Source organism: Mustela lutreola, chromosome 8 (genome assembly GCF_030435805.1).
Source record: "Mustela lutreola isolate mMusLut2 chromosome 8, mMusLut2.pri, whole genome shotgun sequence".
NCBI classification, from domain to species: Eukaryota; Metazoa; Chordata; class Mammalia; order Carnivora; family Mustelidae; genus Mustela; species Mustela lutreola.
The window spans coordinates 60623776-60645781 of NC_081297.1; the positions used below are offsets into that span (position 1 = coordinate 60623776).

A 22006-nucleotide genomic window follows, 5' to 3' on the forward strand; every position below is an offset into this window, starting at 1 on the left:
AACACCAAAAGCTAATGATGTACTATATGGTGACTAACATAACATAATTTTTAAAAGTGACTAACATAACATAATTTTTAAAAGTGTATCTTTTTAAATTTAGGGAATGCTAACATTTTTTTGACAGAAAACTAAAAGAAGCCCTAACAGGAAAAAGAAAATTGGAAAAATTGGATTTCATCAAAAACATGATGTTTCATTTACCATCTTAATCCATTAAATAGAAGTTCCTAGTAGTACTAAGTTTTGTAACCCGAGAAGAAATATATCTAAATGGACTAAATGGATGAAGAATTGGGTGTTCCAAATGTTCATTGCATCTCCAGAGTTGCTTTTTACAAGGAAATCCTAGAGAAGAACATACACCCAGCTGACACCCTAATGTACAGAATCCTGTGGCTACCAGGAGGGGTGCAATGTGATTCACTTGCACATAGCAGCTAATTTCTTCCATAGCTGTTATGAAGCAAAACCTTTCCTATAAATACTGGATGCATTTTTCTGTGTACATCATTTCCCTTTGTTGTGTTCAGGGGACTGTGTCTTCTCTAGCCCATGGGGAATTGACCTGAGCTTTCCCATGCATCTCCTTTAGGACCCAGGGATGTCTAAGGACCTATGTCAGCATTTCAATCCTTCACTTAGCCAAAAATTTATTTTTGTTTTGTATCCTCATGATTTTAATTCTTCTACTAAATTCCCAAAGACAGTACCCTCATCTGAGTGCATCATATAGGTAGCTTTTTCCCCCTAATTTCCTGGGCCTCATTTGCCTGAAAATACAGGCAAATCTTGGCTACAGCCCTACAGACTAATATCTACAGCCCTACAGACTAACATTTTGTCCACTGCTAGATGAAGAGCTTTCAACTCTAATCTCTGGGCCAACCTAAACTTTCATTCTTTTATCAGGGTTTTGGTATTGACAGAGAATGCTGCAAACTGACTTCCAAATATCAACATGGACCTTAATTCAAGAACTTCCATAAACGAATCTTGGAACACTGAAAAAATAAAATTAAATTTAAAAATAAAAATAAAAAAGAACTTCCATTGGAAATCCAGTCATCCTTTTTGCCAAATCCTACTCAGCAATGAGGTGAGGGATGTCCTTGCAATTCTGTTGTTGTCCACCCAACAAGTAACCCAACTTGTAACAAGTGACAACACAACTTGTACTTACCCAAAAAGTAACAACACAACTTGAACTTCTTATGCTAGAATGTTCTTAAAAATTATCTGCCACTTTATGAATAAATGTTCCCATGCGGTCCATTATATATTTGGCAGTCTCTCTGGCATCAACTAGACACAACAGGAAACCATAAGTTTCCTGATGCTCTTCAATGGAAGCACTTGTTTTAATCAAACACAACTGAGAGGCTAGCAGCTATTTTTCAAATATTTAGGAGCAGAATCCTCCTCAAGTAGTTTTCAAGGCCAAAAACCCAAAACAATTTTGCAAAGAAATCCTATTTCATTTCTGCAAAAGACTCCAGATTCTAGCATATGTATGATGACAGAAACATATCATTAGTCCTATGGGCTCATAGGGATTACCTGGGGCTGACTCCAAGTAAATCTACTAACAGTTTCAGCTCAGGGAATGCTGAAATTCAGATAACTCTGGAGACTTTGTGAGAAGAAGCTTCAGAACTTCTACAGGAGGAGTATGATTTTGCCAAAACCTAAACAGTCTTAATAGTATCTGACATTCTTGCTTAATAGTATGATGATAACACGTAGCAAACTTTGAGCAATATCTCTATTGCTCCAGCTGAGGTAATTCTCATGAGTTTCATAGACAGGACTCATTCTGGACTATTAGCTGGAAATTTCAACTACCCTCCAGGCATTCTATGGATATGAAAGGTTTTCCTTCTTTTTACTTTATTTCTCTGAGGAAAGAATAATCACAACTTGTGCTAATTTGTCCATAATGGTCATTCACCCCAAATCCTGTCTAACTAAACTATGGCAACATGCTAATACATACACACTTCCCTGTGATGTACAATAAACATACACTGAGATCTAATCTATGAAAATTCAAAGTCTAAAAGGGTGACTCAAACTATTATGGAAAAGACGACTTTAGCTAAGTCTATTAAGCTATACCAATCCCTCTTGGCCCTTTGCAATTTCTACATAGCTTTGATCCCAGCAAGTCCAGCTCAAACAATAAAACAAACTTATTTAATCTTCAAAAGTCCTCTTTACCTCTTCTCCATTAACCTGCCAAAATCATCATTAAAAAATAAAACGGATTATTTTTTAATGACGATTTTGGCGGTGGGGGGAGGTTGGGGGAACCCGGTAGTGGGTATTAGAGAGGGCACGGATTGCATGGAGCACTGGGTGTGGTGCAAAAACAATGAATACTGTTATACTGAAAAGAAATAAAAAATTTTAAAAAAATAAAAATTAAAAAAAATAAAACAGATTTAGTGAGAAACAAATTCCAAACTCAATCAATTCCTTATCAAAGCATGAACATGTTTCTTTTCATGAATTACACACTGTTTAGTGTACTGCTGGTAAGAATCAGGGCAAGTTTAAGTATTCCCATTCAGCAAGTGTGTGAAAACTGGGCAGATGTCCACAGTGGAAAGGACAACACACCATGATTCATTCACACACAACATCCATCTCATTATGCATCAGGTATCACAGCCCTCCAGCAAAAACCCTCAGAAACCCAACTATACCTCAGTATCTTGGGTTCATCATCACTGCAATGGGGGAGAGCATATACATGGGGAACTGCAGCAAGGTGTCCCAACTCAAGGGTGTTAGAAAACCCTAACACAGGACTGGCACTTCTGTTAGGTGATTTGGGTGAGGTTGTAGGGAAGCAGGCCTCTGCCCTGGATTAGATGCTATCAGGGAGCATGAGTATGCTATGATTGGGGATCTTTTTTTCTTTCTTTTTTTTCTTATATTCAGTTAGCCAACATATAGTACATTATTAGTTTTTGATGTAGTGTTCAACAATTCATTAGTTTTATATAATACCCAGTGCTCATCACAACAGGTGCCCTCCTTAATACCCATCACCCAGTTTGATTGGGGATATTAACCTTTTCTAGAGGGAGAAGAGACTGGAATGAAGCAAAGCTGAGATAGGTAATGAAACAGCATCACTTATTAACTAGAAAAAAGGGCTATGTGTTGTTGTGGGTTTGGCACACTGACATTGCTTCTGCCTGCACAGCAACAACACTGGGAAGTGATCTTGCTCTTTGCCTCCCTTCATCACAGTCATTGAGCGCCCTTGTCTCCCTTGGTCTTCTGAGATTTTGCATGTGCGCAATGGGATAACACCATTTCCTAGTCCTCAGCCCAGTTCAGCCCCTAATACCTCAGAAGGCCAACCATGTCAGGTCAGTTCCCAGATGGCAGAGCTGCTTTCTTGCTTCTCACCTCCTAAGTCATTACAGAATAAAGTATAACCATGGCTCAGTTAAGAGTAGAGTTTGATGGAATCCAAAATGGACATTGGCGCCTGGTAAATGTTGATAAGTGCATTCAAGTGAGAGAACCTTTAGTCTCTAGTTATGGGCCCAAGAACTGTGTCTTATGTTTAAAAATTGGGGACACATGTACAGTCCTACAGAAAGGACTAGAAAAAAATCAAAGTATCTATCACTGGGACTGACTGAATCATTGGACAACCACTCTCCAACCTCTTAAAAATATATGATTTTGTTGCTACTCAATGTTATTTTTTTATTTGAAAACAGATAAACTGATTAGGGATAAGACAGAGATGATAGACATGTTAAGTAGCAGGGTTAAACCAATTGAAGGGATATTGTGGCCAAGCCCAGCAGGATCAATTGCAAAAGGCCCAGGCTTCCTTCATCTTAGTGATTATTCAAATCTAGATTTTTCAAATCTAGTTTATTCTTAATCTTGTTGATGACACCTGCAAGAAAATAAAATATATTGTCAAGAGGGTTTCAAAAAAGAGTGGAGAACATGGCTTTTTTGGGAGTCTGTAAGGACACTAGCAAATGTCAAATGACGCGGAACTCCATAGAGTCTTAGGAACATGATATGTTCATCCCAAAAGAAACATGATTGGCAGCCCATGACAGGAGCCTAGGGAAGCTGGTATTTTGGGAAAACAGGAAGTAGGCCAATATGCATTAATTTCCCATGTGAATTGTATACCAAAATGCCTGGCATATGTCCACACTCAATAAATTTTGTAATTGATGTTCCATGAGTGTGAAGGACAGGAAAAATTAATCAGCACTAGGAGCTCTGTACTTTCTTGAGCCTCTATGATTGTCCAAAAGTATCCTGAATAATGCTAAAAAGCTTCTCCTCAAGAAAGTTTCATTTTCAGCTATTGTCTATTTTTAGAAAAGTCTTTCAAGAAAACAGAAATTTTCTAATCAAAAAAAAACAAACAAAAAAAACCACATAAACAGTTACCTGGCCCCAGGGAAACACTTACTTCAGTCCTTCTAATGACATTTCTACTAAAGAAGAGTTTTCCCAATGAAATGCTAACATTTTAAGACCATGCAAATAATGGTGGAGAATAAGAGCCTGCAAACTCGGACTCCTCTGAGATGTATCTGTTCACTTGATTTGTAAAACCAAAAACAATAAGAGAATAATGAAAACAGAACTATCTCATGGCTTCTCCATCCTGCCCCCAAAATAGACTCTACCAGGAAAGTAGAAAATCAAGGAATCCAGGAACCTCATAAAGGTAGCATGTAAATAACTTCAACTTACTCTTTCAAACACTGGTGTCTTGAGCAGAACTGGTCATGGTGGTGGGAACTGTGGTGGTGGTGGCATCAGTGGAGGCAGTAGCTGATTTGGAAGTGGGCCCCGCAGTGGTGGATTTGGGACAGCTGAAATTAAGTGGAAAAGATCCAAGCTGAGACACTTGACTCTGCTCCAGGAAACAAAATTTGTCCCACTGAGCTATAGCAATAGGATCTCTTCTGGCCTGAAATGGGACTATATTTGCCTCGCCTGTTGTTCAACTTGGAATCCATCTATTACAGTATTATCTAGGAGAACCAAATTAGATATAACAGGAGAAATTAATACTCTTCTGGCAATAATAAAAGTAAGCAAATGCCCTATCAATAATCCCATGTTCAAAGGTAATGTGGCAAGATTGATGATAATTATCACTCTCTGCACCTTACACCAGAGCTACTGACAGATAACCAGAGTTAGACCCAATAGTTGTGAGTTGTGTCTATCTCAACAAGTAGAGAGTTCATTCTCCATACTCATACTCTAGCCACACTGTCTTAGTTCTCAGTAAGAAGATGAGACAGTTTTTTCAGTTGACTCCACATGGCAGGTAGGACATATGGTTCAGTGTGTGAGGTCTGACTGCAGTCTATACCTTTATGACCAAAGGACACAGGTCCCCAGCTATGAAGCACAAAAGAGAAATCTTCCTCATGTCTGCATGAGCACAACACACATTGAATTGGATATACAGGACAATGTAGGAGAAGCCCAAGAAATACTAGAGCATTGGTCCAAAACCTTGGGTGTCAAATCAGAGAAGAAAATGCATGGCAGCCAGGGAATAAGGTATATATACTTCTACAAGGACCACAGTTTAGGGTCATCCTGCTACTTCACGCTTACATTCCATAGTCTCTATTCCACACTCCCATGTGCTTCTAATGCCCACATTTCTACATTGTCTTCAGCATCTACATTCTCTTCCATGTTCCTGACACTTATTAACCCTTCTTTTCACTCTGGTCATATACTCAGCCTCAAAATTTATGGTAATCACAAAGGCTATACATGCATCTCCCCAAATTCACAGGCCACAGTTTCAGACCATATTCCCCTGTCATTTCTGCTACAGGATAATGAATAATTAATCCACAATTTATGTAAATCCATGTCAGAAGCTTTATATTCTCTAATAGTGTATAAGAAATAAGAACATTTTGTATGTTCACGATGAACTTTAAAAACTAGAAGGTGACTTTTCGTGACTTCTGTTCTTAAGAGTCTCTACACTGGCTGCCATGGCTGCTTTGACAGGAGGCTGGGATGAAAAACCATCATGACAGGAAGGTGTAAACACACACTTACTAGTAGAGCTATCAGATGGGACATCTGTTGTAGTCTCTGAAAGAGAAAAAGAAAAAATAGGTGTAAATTGACCAACAGTTTTGAGGGTAAGGCAAGACAGAATATGGAAAATATTGCAAGCTTTCACAACTGAAGAATCTTAAGCTTTCCTACATGTGTTGAGAGCCAAGATGAACAGATAATATGAAGCCCACAAAGCCCCACAAATTTTTCTCCATTTTTCCTTTCCTACAATCCACCTTTGATGTATTTATTAAATATATTGTCCTGAAATAACACTGCAGTTGCATTCCAAGGTTAAAACAACAAAGACCTGACTGAATTGTCAAAGCCTAAAGGGAGAGTCCTCTCTATCTGAGTGGTGAAGCAAAATGGAGATGGAACGAAGGTACTGGATTAGAGGATAAATGCAAGCATATAAAGCCCCTCTAAAACCCCCACCCATGCAGAAGTTATATTGTGATGTCCTCTTGCTCCAGACCTTATTTAAGCTAAGTATCTTTACTTACGGCCTGAGACCAGGAAGGTGGAAACTGCCACCAGTACCAGCATCGCCAAGCCCTTCATGGTGAATTGATTAGCAGGGAGCACAGATAGGAAAGTGTCAGAGCTCAGAAGGAGGTAGGAATCTGACTCCAGCAAGCCACAGTATATAGGGACATTATATGACATTATATAGGGAGAGGGCACCAATCAGGGGCTGCTAGACCAGAATCCAGGCTAGTTAATATCAGGAAATGTTGGTACTCCGAGAAACCACTGGAGAGTCAACAGCATAGCCAGAGGCCCTTTGGAAAGATGACCCAGTCCCTTGATTCTGGCACAGGTCTTAAGTCAAGAATTTCCCATATTTGAACACTTTCCAGAGAACTTTGCTTCAGGCTCCCTCTGTCTTGTATGGTAGGGTGGCCCCATGATTACCAGCTCTGCTGACAAGCTGAGGAGCCTGATAGCCAGCTTTTTGGGATTACTCAAACCTGCAATGCTCCTTTCATACACTTTAGAAGATGGACGACTACAGCTTTCTTAGTTCTAGGCTTCCTCAAAGCAGAATCATCAGGGAATGGCAGCTGCTCTCAGAACCATGCACCTAGGTCAGGCTATACCTTCCTCCAGTGACAGCCTCCTTCATATACATGTAGATACTCTCATCTGACACACACAGTGAGCCCACATTGACAGGATCTCTCTGGATTTAAGTACTTCTTGTGGAGAAATTCAAAGTCAAAAAGCAAGAAAATGGAAAATGAAATGAATATTTGTTAATTAATGCAGCATGAATCAATGCATTCATGCAACAAAAATATACTGACCACTATACATTAGAGAAACAAGGAACAAAGCACATAAAAATTCCATGTGACATGTGCAGTTATGGGTATTCATCCATTACAAAGTAAAAAGAAAGAAAGGAAGAAATGGAGGTAAGAAAGAGGAGGGAAAACTGTATAGTTTGTAAAATGATGAGATCAAATAAATAACATAGGAAAGAAGAAAGGAGAGTATCTCTGAAGACAGAAAGCGAGGTTATAATATTAGATAAGGTATCCAAAAAACGCATGATAGAAAAGGTGATACTAGAACAAAGCCTTAAGGATGCTAAGGAATCATCCTGTCACATTTGGGAACAAAGATGTGTTCTGAGGAAAGGAAAGAATGGATACAAGTCTCTTATTCCTTCAGGTCTGCAGTTGTTGAGTAGGGCCTGACATTGCACCACGACTTGTCAAATTACTTGCCTTAACTGTCACACAGCCCAGCTACTAAGTAAATGCAACAATGAAGCAAAACTCCACATTCACATCACAACCAAGTGTGGGACTCTCCAGGTCTCTAGGGAGAGATTCTGAACGTGTCTTGGAAAAGCTGGAAATAGTGAGAAATCACTATCTTCTAAAAGTTCCTTTGCCGTTAATTGATCTATTACTTTAATGCTGCTCTTCTTCATACAAAGTATACCTTTTTTACAATATATCCTCAGTGGGAGAATCTCTGACCTATGCAACAGTAATGAATATCTATTTCCACTTTTGTATTGAACTACACTTGATATTGAATCTCTGACCTATGGAACAGCAATGAACATGTATTTCCGCTTTTGTATTGCACTATACTTGATATTTAACATTGTGTAAATTTAAGATGTACTACTATGTTAATTTGATACATTCATATATTGTTATACTATTGTCATTAAACCATTAATTCCCACCTCTATCATTATATAATTATAATTTCTTTTTTAAAGGTTGGTATAATTAAGTTCTACTCTCTTATCAAGTGTGATTATTGCTGTCTATATTGTGCCTATCAGTATATTGTGCATTAGATCTCTGGGGCTTACAAATCATCAGAGAATGCAAATTAAAACCACAATGGGATATCACCCCATACCTATTAGAATGGCTGTCATAAAGACAAGAGATAACAAGTGTTGGCAAGTTTGTGGAGAAAAGAGAACAGTACACTGTTGGTGGGAACGTAAACTGGTGCACCCACTATGGAAAACAATATAGAGATTCCTCAAAAAAAGAAATATAGATCTAACATGTGTCCAGCCATCTCACTTCTGAAATGAAAAAGGAATGAAAACAGTGCCTAAGAAACATCTGCCCTCCCCTGTTTACTGCAGGGTTATTCAAAATAACCAAGATGATGGAAACAACTATATGCCCATCAGTGGGTGATTAGATAAGGAAGATGTATGTTGTGCATGTGCATATATACACATATATACAATACATATATATATAATGTATAATTTAACTATGAAGAATAAGGACAGCTGTCATCCATTAAAAGGATGAACCTTGAGCACATTATGCTAAGTGAGATAATAAGTCAGACAAAGAAACACAACTGTTGCAAGGTATCACTTATATGTGGAATCTAAAGAAGCCAAACTCATAAAAAGAAATATTAAAACTATTGTTGGGTGCTGGATGGCTGAGTCATTAGGTGTCTGCCTTCAGCTCAGGTCATGATCCCAGGGTCCTGGGATCGAGCCCTGCATCGGGCTGCCAGATTAGCGGGGCACCTGCTTCTCCCTCTCCCACTCCAACTGCTTCTGTTCTCTCTCTCTCTCATCAACTAAATAAATAAAATCTTTTAAAGAAATATTGTTGTCTGGGATGGAGTGTTCAAGGGACAGGACAGATGTTGTTTAAAGAAAAACTTACAATGAAGAGTAAAAGAACACCCCAAAGACCTCTTCCTTCTTTTGGGTGAGTCTTTGACACATAAGAGCCATTCTGCTTGCCAAGACATGTTGTGGGGAGCCTCATCAAGTAGACTGACAAATGCAGCAGGAATTCCTGATAAGGCACTCTCCTCTCTGAGGCAAGGGGATGTCCTAGACCTAGGTAATCTCACTTCTGCCATGAACAACATACTGGTCAAACCATGGAGGAGAGCATTTTTTAAAAATCAAAACAAAGTCTTATGGGTCAGAGCAGGGCCCTGGTCATCTTTATAAAAGAACAGATTTTCAGGGGAAAAAAGCTAATATTTACTACCTTTTTTTTTTCATTTATTTATTTTCAGCATAACAGTATCATTATTTTTTCACCACACCCAGTGCTCCATGCAATCTGTGCCCTCTATAATACCCACTACCTGGTACCCCAACCTCCCACCCCCCTGCCACTTCAAAACCCTCAGATTGTTTTTCAGAGTCCATAGTCTCTCATGATTCACCTCCCCTTCCAATTTACCCAAACCCCCTCCTCTCTAACTCCCCATGTCCTCCATGCTTTTTGTTATGCTCCACAAATAAGTGAAACCATATGATAATTGACTCTCTCTGCTGGACTTATTTCGCTCAGCATAATCTCTTCGAGTCCTGTCCATGTTGCTACAAAAGTTGGGTATTTGTCCTTTCTGATGGAGACATAATACTCCATCGTGTATATGGACCACATCTTCCTTATCCATTCATCTGTTGAAGGGCATCTTGGTTCTTTCCACAGTCTGGTGACCGTGGTCATTGCTGCTATAAACATTGGGGTACAGATGGCCCTTCTTTTCACAACATCTGTATCTTTGAGGTAAATACCCAGGAGTGCAATGGCAGGGTCATAGGGAAGTTCTATTTTAAATTTCTTGAGGAATCTCTACACTGTTCTCCAAAGAGGCTGCACCAACTTGCATTCCCACCAACAGTGGAAGAGGGTTCCTCTTTCTCCACATCCTCTCCAACACATGTTGTTTCCTGTTTTGTTAATTTTGGCCATTCTAACTGGTATAAGGTGATATCTCAATGTGGTTTTAATTTGAATCTCCCTGAGGGCTAATGATGATGAACATGTTTTCATGTGTCTGATACACATTTGTATGTCTTGATTGGAGAAGTGTCTGTTCATATCTTTTGCCCATTTTTTGATATGTTTGCCTTTTTCGTGTGTGTTGAGTTTGAGGAGTTCATTTTAGATCCTGGATATCAACCTTTTGTCTGTACTGTCATTTGCAAATATCTTCTCCCATTCCGTAGGTTACCTCTTTGTTTTTGACTGTTTCCTTTGCTGTGCAGAAGCTTTTGATTTTGATGAAGTCCCAAAAGTTCATCTTCACTTTTGTTTCCATTGCCTTTGGAGACATATCTTGAAAGAAGTTGTTGTGGCTGATATCGAAGAGATTACTGCCTATGTTCTCCTCTAGGATTCTGATGGATTCCTGTCTCACATTGAGGTCTTTTATCTATTTTGAGTTTATCTTTGTGTATGATGTAAGAGAATGGTAGAGTTTCATTCTTCTACATATAGCTGCCCAGTTTTCCCAGCACTATTTATTGAAGAGACTGTCTTTTTTCCACTGTATACTTTTCCCTGTTTTGTCAAAGATTATTTGATCATAGAGTTGAGGGTCCATATCTGGGCTCTCTACTCCATTCCACTGGTCTATGTGTCTGTTTTTATGCCAGTACCATGCTGTCTTGGGGATCACAGCTTTGTAGTAAAGCTTGAAATCAGGTAACGTGATGCCCCCAGCTTTATTTTTGTTTTTCAACATTTCCTTAGCGATTCGGGGTCTCTTCTGATTCCATACAAATTTTAGGATTATTTGCTCTAGCTCTTTGAAGAATACCAGTGGAATTTTGATCGGAATAGCGTTAAAAGTATAGATTGCTCTGGGCAGTATAGACATTTTAACAATGTTTATTCTTCCAATCCAAGAGCATGGAATGGTCTTCCATCTCTTTGTGTCTTCTTCAATTTCTTCATGAGTGTTCTGTAGTTCCTTGAGTACAGATCCTTTACCTCTTTGGTTAGGTTTATTCCCAGGTATCTTATGGTTCTTGGTGCTATAGTAAATGGAATCAATTCTCTAATTTCCCTTTCTGTATTTTCATTGTTAGTATATAAGAAAGCCACTGATTTCTGCACATTGACTTTGTATCCTGCCACGTTGCTGAATTGCTGTATGAGTTCTAGTAGTTTGGGGGTGGAGTCTTTTAGGTTTTCCATATAAAGAGTCATGTCATCTGCAAAGAGAGAGAGTTTAACTTCTTCATTACCAATTTGGATACCTTTTATTTCCCTTTGTTGTCTGATTGATGTTGCTAGGACTTCTAATACTATGTTGAACAAGAGTGGTGAGAGTGGGCATCCTTGTCGTGTTGCTGATCTCAACGGAAGGACACAAGCTTTTTCCCATTGAGGATGATATTTGCTGTGGGTCTTTCATAGGTAGATTTTATGAAATCTACCCTATACTTTGAAATCTTCCCTATACTTTGAAGTGTTTTAATCAGGAATGGATGCTGGATTTTGTCAAATGCTTTTTCTGCATCAATTGAGAGCACCATGTGGTTCTTCTCTCTTCTCTTATTAATTTGTTCTATCACATTGATTGATTTGCGAATGTTGAACCATCCTTGTAGCCCAGGGATGAATACCACCTGGTCATGGTGGATAATCTTTTTAATGTGCTGTTGGATCCTGTTGGCTAGAATCTTAGCATCCATATTCATCAGTGATATTGGTCTGAAATTCTCCTTTTTGGTAGGGTCTTTGCCTGGCTGGGGGATCAGGGTAATGCTGGCTTCATAGAAAGAATCAGGAAGTTTTCCTTCTGCTTCAATTTTGTGAAACAGCTTCAGGAGAATAGGTGTTATTTCTTCTTTGAAAGTTTGGTAGAATTTTCCGGGGAATCCATCAGGTCCTGGGCTCTTGTTTTTTGGGAGGTTTTTGATCACCGCTTCAATCTCGTTACTAGATATTGGTCTATTCAGGTTGTCAATTTCTTCCTGATTCAATTTTGGGAGTTTATAGTTTTCCAGGAATGCATCCATTTCATCTAGGTTGCTTAGCTTATTGGCATAGAACTGTTGATAATAACTTCTGATGATTGTTTCTACTTCCTTGGTGTTAGTTGTGATCTCCCCCTTTTCATTCATAATTTTATGTAATTGAGCTTTCTCTTTTTTCTTTTGGATTAGTGACACCAATGGTTTATCGATCTTATTGATTCTTTCAAAGAAACAGCTTCTAGTTTTATTGATACGTTCTACTGTATCTCTGGTTTCTACCTCATCGATCTCAGCTCTAATCTTGATTATTTCCCTTCTTATGTGTGGAGTTGGTTTGATTTGTTGTTGATTCTCCAGTTCTTTAAGGTGTAGAGACAGCTGCTATGTTCTGGATTTTTCAATTTTTTGGAGGGAGGCTTGGATGGCTACGTATTTCCCCCTTAGGACCACCTTTGCTGTATCCCATAGGTTTTGGATCGAAGTGTCTTCATTCCCATTGGTTTTCATGAATTGTTTCAGTTCTTCCTTGATCTCCTGGTTGATCCAAGCATTCTTAAGCAAGGTGGTCTTTAGCTTCCAGGTGTTTGAGTTCCTTCGGAACTTTTCCTTGTGCTTGAGCTCCAGTTTCAAAGCATTGTGATCTGAGAATGTGCAGGGAATAATCTCAGTCTTTTAATATTGGTTGAGTCCTGACTTGTGATCCAGTATGTGGTCTATTCTGGAGAAAGTTCCATGTGCACTTGAGAAGAATGAATATTCTGTTGTTTTAGGGTGGAATGTTCTGTATATATCTATGAGGTCCATCTGGTCCAAAGTGTCATTCAATGCTCTTGTTTCTTTATTGATTTTCTGCTTCGATGATGTGTCTATTTCTGAGAGAGGCATGTTAAGATTTCCAACGATTAGTGTATTCATATCAATATGACTCTTTATCTTGATTAACAGTTTTCTTATGTAATTGGCTGCTCCCATATTGGGGGCATAGATATTTACAATTGTTAGATCGTCTTGGTGGATAGTCCCTTTAAGAATGATGTAGTGTCTTTCTGGACCTCTGACTACAGTCTTTAGTTTAAAATCTAATTTGTCTGATATGAGAATCACTACCCCAGCCTTCTTTTGAGGCCCATTGGCATGAAAGATGCTTCTCCATCCCTTCACTTTCAGTCTGGGTGTATCTTTAGGTTCAAAATGGGTCTCTTGTAGACAACATACGGATGGGTCCTGTCGTTTTATCCAGTCTGCAACCCTGTGCCATTTTATGGGCACATTTAGGCCATTCACATTGAGGGTGATTATTGATCGATACGTTTTTATGGACATCGTGTTACCTTTGAAGTTTTTCTTTCTGTAGAATGTCTCTATATTTCTGTTCAGCGCTATTCTTGGGCTTTTTCCTCCTTTAAAGACGCCCCCTTAATATTTCCTGCAGTATCGGCTTGGTGGTTGCATAGTCTTTTAAGCCTTGCCGGTCCTAGAAACTCTTTATCTCTCCATCCACTTTGAATGTCAGTCTTGCTGGATAAAGTATTCTTGGCTGCATGTTCTTCTCATTCAGTGCCCTGAATATATCTTGCCAGCCCTTTCTGGCTTGCCAGGTCTCCGTGGACAGGTCTGACGTTATTCTGATGGGCTTTCCTCAGTACATAAGGATCTTCTTTGTCCTAGCTGCTTTCAAGAGGTTCTGCCTACAATTATAATTCTTCATTCTTACTATTAGGTGTCTCAAGGACTTTCGAGAATCTGTAATCTTGGGGGGAAACCTTTCGGCCTCTAGTACATGAACGCTGGTTCCATTCACGAGATTTGGAAAATTTTCATGAAGAACTTGTTCCACTATATCTTCTAGACTTCTTTCTTTCTCCTCCCCTTCAGGGATTCCAATAATTCTGACGTTGGAACATTTCGTGGCATCATTTATTTCCCTGATTCTGTTTTCGTAGCTTCTAAGCTGTTTGTTCCAGGCTTCTTCCTGATCCTTTCTCTCTATCTGTTTGTCCTCCAGATCACTAATTCTATCTTCTGTCTCAGTTACTCTAGCATTGAGAGAATTTAGATTAGATTGGAACTCATTGAGAGCATTGTGAAGCTCATCCCTGGTAGCTTTCAGCTCTTCCCTAATATTGAAAACATGATCTCTGGTCGTTTTCAGTTCGGCCCTAACCAATTCTGTTTGGTCACCCATGGCTTTCTCCAACCTACCTATTGCTTGGATAATTGTTAGCCTGAATTCTCTTTCCGACATATTGTCTATGTTGATAGCCATTAGCTCTGTTGCAGAAGGTCCATCTTCTGTATTTTTCTTCTGTTGGGCATTCCTCCTCCTCGTCATTTTGGTGAGAGATGGCTGAATGGGTGTAGCTGGGTGTATTGACTGTGGTGCAGTCAAGGTGCACCCTGGAATGCTTCTGAGCAATCAGGGTTCCCCACCCAAATGAGAGGAAAAAGAAAAGGAAAAGAAAAAAGAGAGAGAGGGAGAGAGACAGGAAAGAAAGGTGAGATAAAAGAGAAGGTTTAGCCCAAATGGGCCCCAAGGTAAGATTTATGAAGTATACAAACAGACACAGACAAACAAAAAGACTGATAAAAGTATATGACAAGAGAAAAAATTATATATATATATTTGCATATATATTTGCAAATAAAGGAAGAACCTCGTCAAAAAGAACCCTGACTATAAGATTTATATACTATCAGGACAAACAAAAAAACACAGAAATATTGGTGGAAGAAAAAGATGGGAGAGTGGTTGTAAATTCTCAGTGTGGGTGAGGAAGGTTGTTTTGATTCTTCCTGGATGTATCTTGATATCTTTGTTAAAGGACTCAACTTTCCTAAGATAAGGGGGGATTAGGAATTGGTTTACCTATAGGGGTGGCATTCATTAGGGAAAGGGGATTACCTTAAAGTTTAACTCTATATGAATATTAGAAAATAAAAATTGAAAAAAGGAATAAACTAAACTAAACTAAAATTTTAAAAAAAAGAAATTTAAAAAATAGAAATGCAAAAGGAAAACACAGGTGTATGTATCAAAAAGTGAAGGTTAGAAGGTTATTATGGAATTTGATGTACTGGGCATCTCACTGTGACAGTAAATAGGCCAAAAAAATGTCTATATAATAATAAAAAATTAACTATATTTTAAAAATGAGCCAGAATAGTGGGATCGAATTAATAATAAAAATTGTCCTATGGAGTAGTGGTGGTTGTTCTCTTGTCATCTTTTTTTTTTTTCTTTCCCCGTTGGTTTTCTGGGGGAGGGGCCTGCCACGTGGGTTTTCAGTCCCTGAAGTTCTCTCAGCTAAGTCCTCCCGCCCCCCTCAAGAGGGTGGGCTCTGAGGAAACTGGTTTTTTCAGGTTTTTGTTCTCTGGAGGTTTTTATATTTGTTCACTTTTGTTTTTCTCTCTTGCCTTGATTGCTTTTGATGGTTTTTGTAGGTTTAGAGGAAAGCAAACTGCACCCTGACCTCCCTCTCAGAGAAAAGCCTCAGTCCAGCTGCAGACCCATATAAATCTCCCCTTGGCCGCTGGCAGAGCAGGTTCCCAGTCGCGGTCCCTGGGGACTCAGGATTTTTTGCTTGTACCCAAAACCACGGCAGCGGCGGGTGTCTGGGCAGCTCCTAGTCATTGCCAGAGAAGTTCCAAGCAGAAGTTCCAAGCAGCGATCACACAATGAGATTTTCCCGCTGGCCCGGGCTGGGAGTGCCGGGTCTTTCCGGTCGGAGAGCACCTGGCTGGCGTTTGTGTGCACCTCTCTCAGGGGAGGGCGCGGGGCATGACTCGGACTCTGATGGCACAGCAGGTCACTTGCGTGGGGACTGCAAAAAGGCTGTGCTTCTGTTGGCTGGCGAGGCTCCCAGCCCCTCACGGGAGCCGGGCCCCACAAGCTCTCAGGCGCGCTGGTGGTTCAAGGACTAAGACCTGGTTTCTCTGCTGCACTCTCTCTGGCTCTGCGCCAGGGGTGGCTGTCCTGGGTCTGGGGACCTAAGCCCTGACCCTAACACCCCGATTCCCACAATTCCCCACTCTCCCCCCCCCCACCCCAGTGATCTTGAGTGCTTGCTCTTTTTGAGTGCTTTCTACCAGACTCCCAAGTTAATGCTGGTCCCCAGGCGCAGGGCACTCTCGTATTGGGATATTACTTTCCAACGGGTCGCCTCTGGTGGCTCCCTCCCCCTTTTGTTTATCTTCCGATATCAGTCCAACTTTCCCACTCCTCTTTACCTGCCCACTGGCGTCTTCTGCTCCAGTAGAGATCCAGACGTGTATAATTCTGATCTCAGGCTGATTTTGTGGGTGATTGGAGATCTTTGGAAGGTGATCAGCTCACTGTAGAGTGCAGGTTGAACGGGCGCCTCCTCCTACTTCCGGGCCATCTTGTCTCCCTCGATATTTACTACCTTAATTTTTTTTCAAAAACTAAAATCTTTTTAAAGATATTAGCAGATAAATTGTGTTTTTCTTTCTCCGTATTAATAAATTAAAACTAATAAAATCTTGATTGTCTTAAAAAAAATCAAAACAAAACATATTCTGAAGGAATAGAAACAGAAAAGCTAAAAGAAAGTGAAAAAGGAAGTAGCCATAAAATAAAGGGGCTCTAGGATTATACCCAGTACGGAATAAACCCCAACAGCCCAGCCAGCCACTCATGGGCTCTTAGCAGAACCAGACAAAACTGAAAAGGCTTACTTAGCACAGGGTTCTGTATTGAGTCCTCTGTATGCCTTCCACCATACTGCCAGTGCAAAGGCATGGAAACCCAACAAATGGGAGTGAAGATGATGACTGGTTTGCGAAGAAAGACTACAAATGTTCACCATTTAGGATCCACTTAAGACTTAGAAACAGGGGCCCCTGGGTGGATCAGTTGGCTAAGCAACTGCCTTTGGCCAGGTCATAAACCTGGAGTCCCAGGATCAAGTCCCACGTTGGGCTGCCTGCTCAGCAGGAAGTCTGCTTCTCCCTCTGACTCTCCCCCATTTCATGCACTCTCTCTCTCATTCTCTCTCTTTCAAGTAAATAAATAAAATCTTAAAAAGACTTGGAAACAACACAGTGGGTGAAACAAGGTAAGTTAATATAAAGAATACTGCATTCTGATTCATGGGTAACTCAAGGAACCTCCATGTGGAACCCCAGGACTGAGGGAGAAGAATCAAGGAAGGACAATGGTGGGAAGGGGCCTTCTCTCCGAAACTGGTGGTCATAACTGTCAAGATGACGGAGTTCAACCCACCACATAGCAGAGATGTTCACTGATTTTCCCAAACTGAAGTTGATCTGTAGTTGCTGGGCCAGCAAAGAACAACCATTCTTCCTGCCTCTTGGAGTGCAGGGGGGAAAAGACAATCAGCAACCCATGGCCTAAATGGGCAGAGAAGGTAGAAGTTCAGGTGAAGGTGGGCCACATGGGGTCTGCAGAGAGAGATGTGGTTCAGTGGGAAACCCCAGGCCATTAGCAAGGTCTGCTGAGTGAATTGGGACTGGTGCAGAAAAAGGCCTTTGGGATGCCAGGTCCCAGGTCAACAGGGTTGTGGAGAGATTATTGCCAGTCCATACCCAGCTGCCAGTGCCCCAGGACTGCAAATGCTGGCCACATGGCTGGGGCAGGACTTACCACACATCCCCGCACCGACACTGCTGACCGTCATGCTGCTGCTACAAACCACAGGAAGCCCTTTCCTCCTACAATCTCTTTCCAGTTCCCTCTACTGAGAAACAAACATTGCTATCACTGTAAAGGGCAAATGCTGAATGAGTTCTCTGCACATGAGCATATGCTGAAGGGCACATTTGGAACTCAAGCTCAGTAAATTGACCACTGACACAACAGGATATATAAAAGTCCAAATGACTGTGATCCTCAGATTCCCAGGTGCAGTAGCAGTACCCCAAGTCGCCCACCAAGGTTCCACCAACACAGCTTGACACTCATTTGTCATCCGATCAGTTTCCTCACCAAATATGGACAAGGAGTTCTCAGAATTTGTTTTTATGACATGATGAGAATTTCAATGACATTGTGATGTTTCAAAATAGTATTTCTTAGCATTATCCTCCTAAGAGTCATCTAAATATTGAGTAAATATTAAAAACATACTCACAAATACCAACAAATTTTTTCACTGGCAACAAAAGTCCATTATTATATATACATGGGGAATATTATATTAAAATTAGACTGAGTTCATTTCCATACCTTTAATTTCATACAATTATGTGGCATCCGTTTTTATTTAAACATATTTTATGCAAAATGAAAGTTACGGGCACCTGCGTGGCTCAATCAGTTAAACTTTGGGCTCTTGATCTCCCCACAGGTCATGATCTAAGGTCGTGAGATGAAACCCAGGGTCTGGTTCCAGGCCAAGTGCAGATTCTGCTTGAGATTCTATCTGTCCCTCTTCCTGTGCCCCTCTCCCCAGCTCACACCCTAAGTAAGTAAGTAAATAAATAAATAAATAAGCCTTTGAAACCAAACTTGCAGGTATAAGATTATTTGTATATATATATATATATATCAGCCAATATAGCCAATTTACTTGTGCCTCAGGATATTTATTCTTACTAAGAAAATAAGAAGATATATGTGTTATCCTTAAAAAGTCAAATCCATAATGCATCCCCAAAACTTTTAATTACAGCCCTTTCCAAAAACTTAATATTTTCATAAATTTTCATTATAAAAATTAAAATGGAGGTGTGTGTAAGAAATAAAAGTAAAAGTCATCAGATCTTCCAAAACAATGAGATAACTGCTGTTATTACTTTGATAATGATACATTTCTCAAACCGGTATGTGCATACGTGAATACATGCTTTTCTATGCCTAGCGTCCCATATTATCACTGTTCCTACCACCAAAAAGCACATGTTAAATGAGTTTGTCCACTTGCTCATTCTCATAGGCAAATTTGTATCTCTACAAATGTATATCTATATTTGCTTGTGTCTTACAAAATGGTATACAAAAATGCCATTATATTCCAGACCATTCTTATTTTTTAAAGCTTTTATTTATTTATTTGACAGAGAGAGATCACAAGCAGGCAGAGAAGCAGGCCCAGAGAGAGGAGGAAGCAGGCTCCCTGCTGAGCAGAGAGCCCGATGTGGGGCTCGATCCCAGCACCCTGGGGATCATGACCTGAGTCAAAGGCAGAGGCTTTAACCCACTGAGCCACCCAGACACCCCAGACCATTCTTATTTTTTATTATGTTATGTTAGTCACCATACAGTACATAATTAGTTTTGGATGTAATGTTCCATGATTCATTGTTCGCATATGAGACCCAATACTCCATGCTGTATGTGCCTTCCTTAATACCCATCATCAGGCTAGCCCATCTCCCCACTCCCCCTTCTCTAAAACCCTGTTTGTTTCTCAGAGTCTATAGTCTCTCATTGTTCCTCTTCCCCTCAATTTCCCCCCCTTCATTTTTCCCTTCCTTCTCTTAATATCCTCTGTGCTATTCATTACATTCCACAAATAAGTGAAACCATATGATAATGGACTCTCAACTTATTTCACTCAGCATAATCTCCTCTAGCCCCATCCATGTTGATGCAAAGTTGGGCATTCATCCTTTCTGATGCCTGAGTAATATTCCATTGTATGTATGAACTACATCTTTATCCAGTCCAGACCATTCTTATTTTTAATTTTTACTTATATATTTGAGAGAGAGAGCATGCATTTGAGGTAAGGACAGAGTAAGAAGTGGTCTTAGGTAGATTTGATCCTGGTTCTTAGGATCAAAGCCTGAGCTAAAGGCAGATGCTTTTACTAGTCACGCAAAGGCCCCCAGACCATTCTTTTCTGTACAACACTCGACTCGGTTTTGTATAAATACAACTCAACCACTACACATCTACAGCATTCTTCTTCTAGATTCTCTAGATTTCTTATGTAATTACTTACTCTACCTATTGATGGGAATCCAGGTCATTTCTAGTGTTTCCTGCTACCAATCATGAAGCCACTAATAAGCTTTCTACTGTACACCTACATACAAAAGTTTCTATATCTGTGCTATAGGTCCCCAGAGGGTTTTTAACAAAATCATATGCATGATTTAAATTGAATAGATATTTTCAGATTCTAAAATTTAGTATTACCAGAAATCAACAGAGGATCACATTTTTTCAACTCTCTATGCCACCAGTAACTGCTATCCAGATATACTCCATGTATCTGACAGATCAGAAGGAATGTTTGTCATCCTTATTTGCATTTTTTAATTATCACACCCTTGAGCATATTTATCTATTATTCACTTGAATTTTAAATTCCAGAATTTGCTAGTAAAATCTGTTTATCTACTGTGTCTTCTGTTCTTTATTTTTTTTTTTCAGCGTAACAGAGTTCATTGCTTATGCACCTCATGCACTGCTCCATGCAATGCATATGCTCCATAATACCCACCACCTGGCTCCCCAACCTCCCACCCCCACCTGCCCCTTCAAAACCCTCAGATTGTTTTTCAGAGTCCATAGTCTCTCGTGGTTCATCTCGCCTTCCATCTCCTCAACTCCCTTCTCCTTTCCATCTCCCATGTTCTCCATGTTATTTGTTATGCTCCACAAATAAGTGAAACCATGTGATAATTGACTCTTTCTGCTTCATTATTTCACTCAGCATAATCTCTTCCAGTCCCGTCCATGTTGATACAAAAGCTGTAAAAAAAATTCATCCTTTCTGATGGAGGCATAATACTCCATAGTGTATATGGACCACATCTTCCTTATCCATTCATCCATTGAAGGGCATCTTGGTTCTTTCCATAGTTTGACGACCGTGGCCATTGCTGCTATAAACATTGGGATAAAGAAGGATGTTCTTTTCACTATATCTGTATCTTTGGGGTAAATCCCCAGTAGTGCAATTGCAGGGTCATAGGGAGGCTCTATTTTTAATTTCTTGAGGAATCTCCACTCTGTTTTCCAAAAGTGGCTGCATCAACTTGCATTCCCACCAACAGTGGAAGAGGGTTCCCCTACTCCACATCCTCTCCAACACATGCTGTTTCCTGTCTTGCTAATTTTGGCCATTCTAACTGGTGTAAGGTGGTATATCAATGTGGTTTTTTTTTAATTTTTTAATTTATTTTCAGCATAACAGTATTCATTGTTTTTGCACCACACCCAGTGCTCCATGCGGTTTTAATTTGAATCTCCCTGACAGCTAGTGATAATGAACATTTTTTCATGTGTCTGATAGCCATTTGTATGTCTTCATTGGAGAAGTGTCTGTTCATGTCTTCTGCCCATTTTTTGACATGATTATCTGTTTCGTGTGTGTTGAGTTTGAGAAGTTCTTTATAGATCCTGGATATCAACCTTTTGTCTGTATTGTCATTTGCAAATATCTTCCTTCTCCCATTCCGTGGGTTGCCTCTTTGTTTTCTTGACTGTTTCCTTTGCTGCACAGAAGCTTTTGATCTTGATGAAGTCCGAAAAGTTTATTTTCGATTTTGTTTCTTTGCCTTTGGAGACATATCTTGAAAGAAGTTGCTGTGGTTGATATCGAAGAGATTACTGCCTATGTTCTCCTCTAGGATTCTGATGGATTCCTGTCTCACATTGAGGTCTTTTATCCATTTCGAGTATATCTTTGTGTACGGTGTAAGAGAATGGTCGAGTTTCATTCTTCTACATAT

The 22006-nt window shown here is 39.9% G+C and overlaps 1 long non-coding RNA gene across 1 annotated transcript; it reads right to left on the bottom strand.

Moving 5' to 3' along the window:
* Positions 1 to 4777: 4777 nt before the first annotated feature.
* On the bottom strand, positions 4778 to 6720 carry LOC131838322 (uncharacterized). The gene is made up of 3 exons (XR_009356560.1): positions 6606 to 6720; positions 6097 to 6132; positions 4778 to 4874 (listed from the first exon to the last, which is right to left on the bottom strand). It is a non-coding gene; the product is annotated as an uncharacterized LOC131838322 (long non-coding RNA).
* Between the last annotated feature and the right edge of the window lie 15286 nt (positions 6721 to 22006).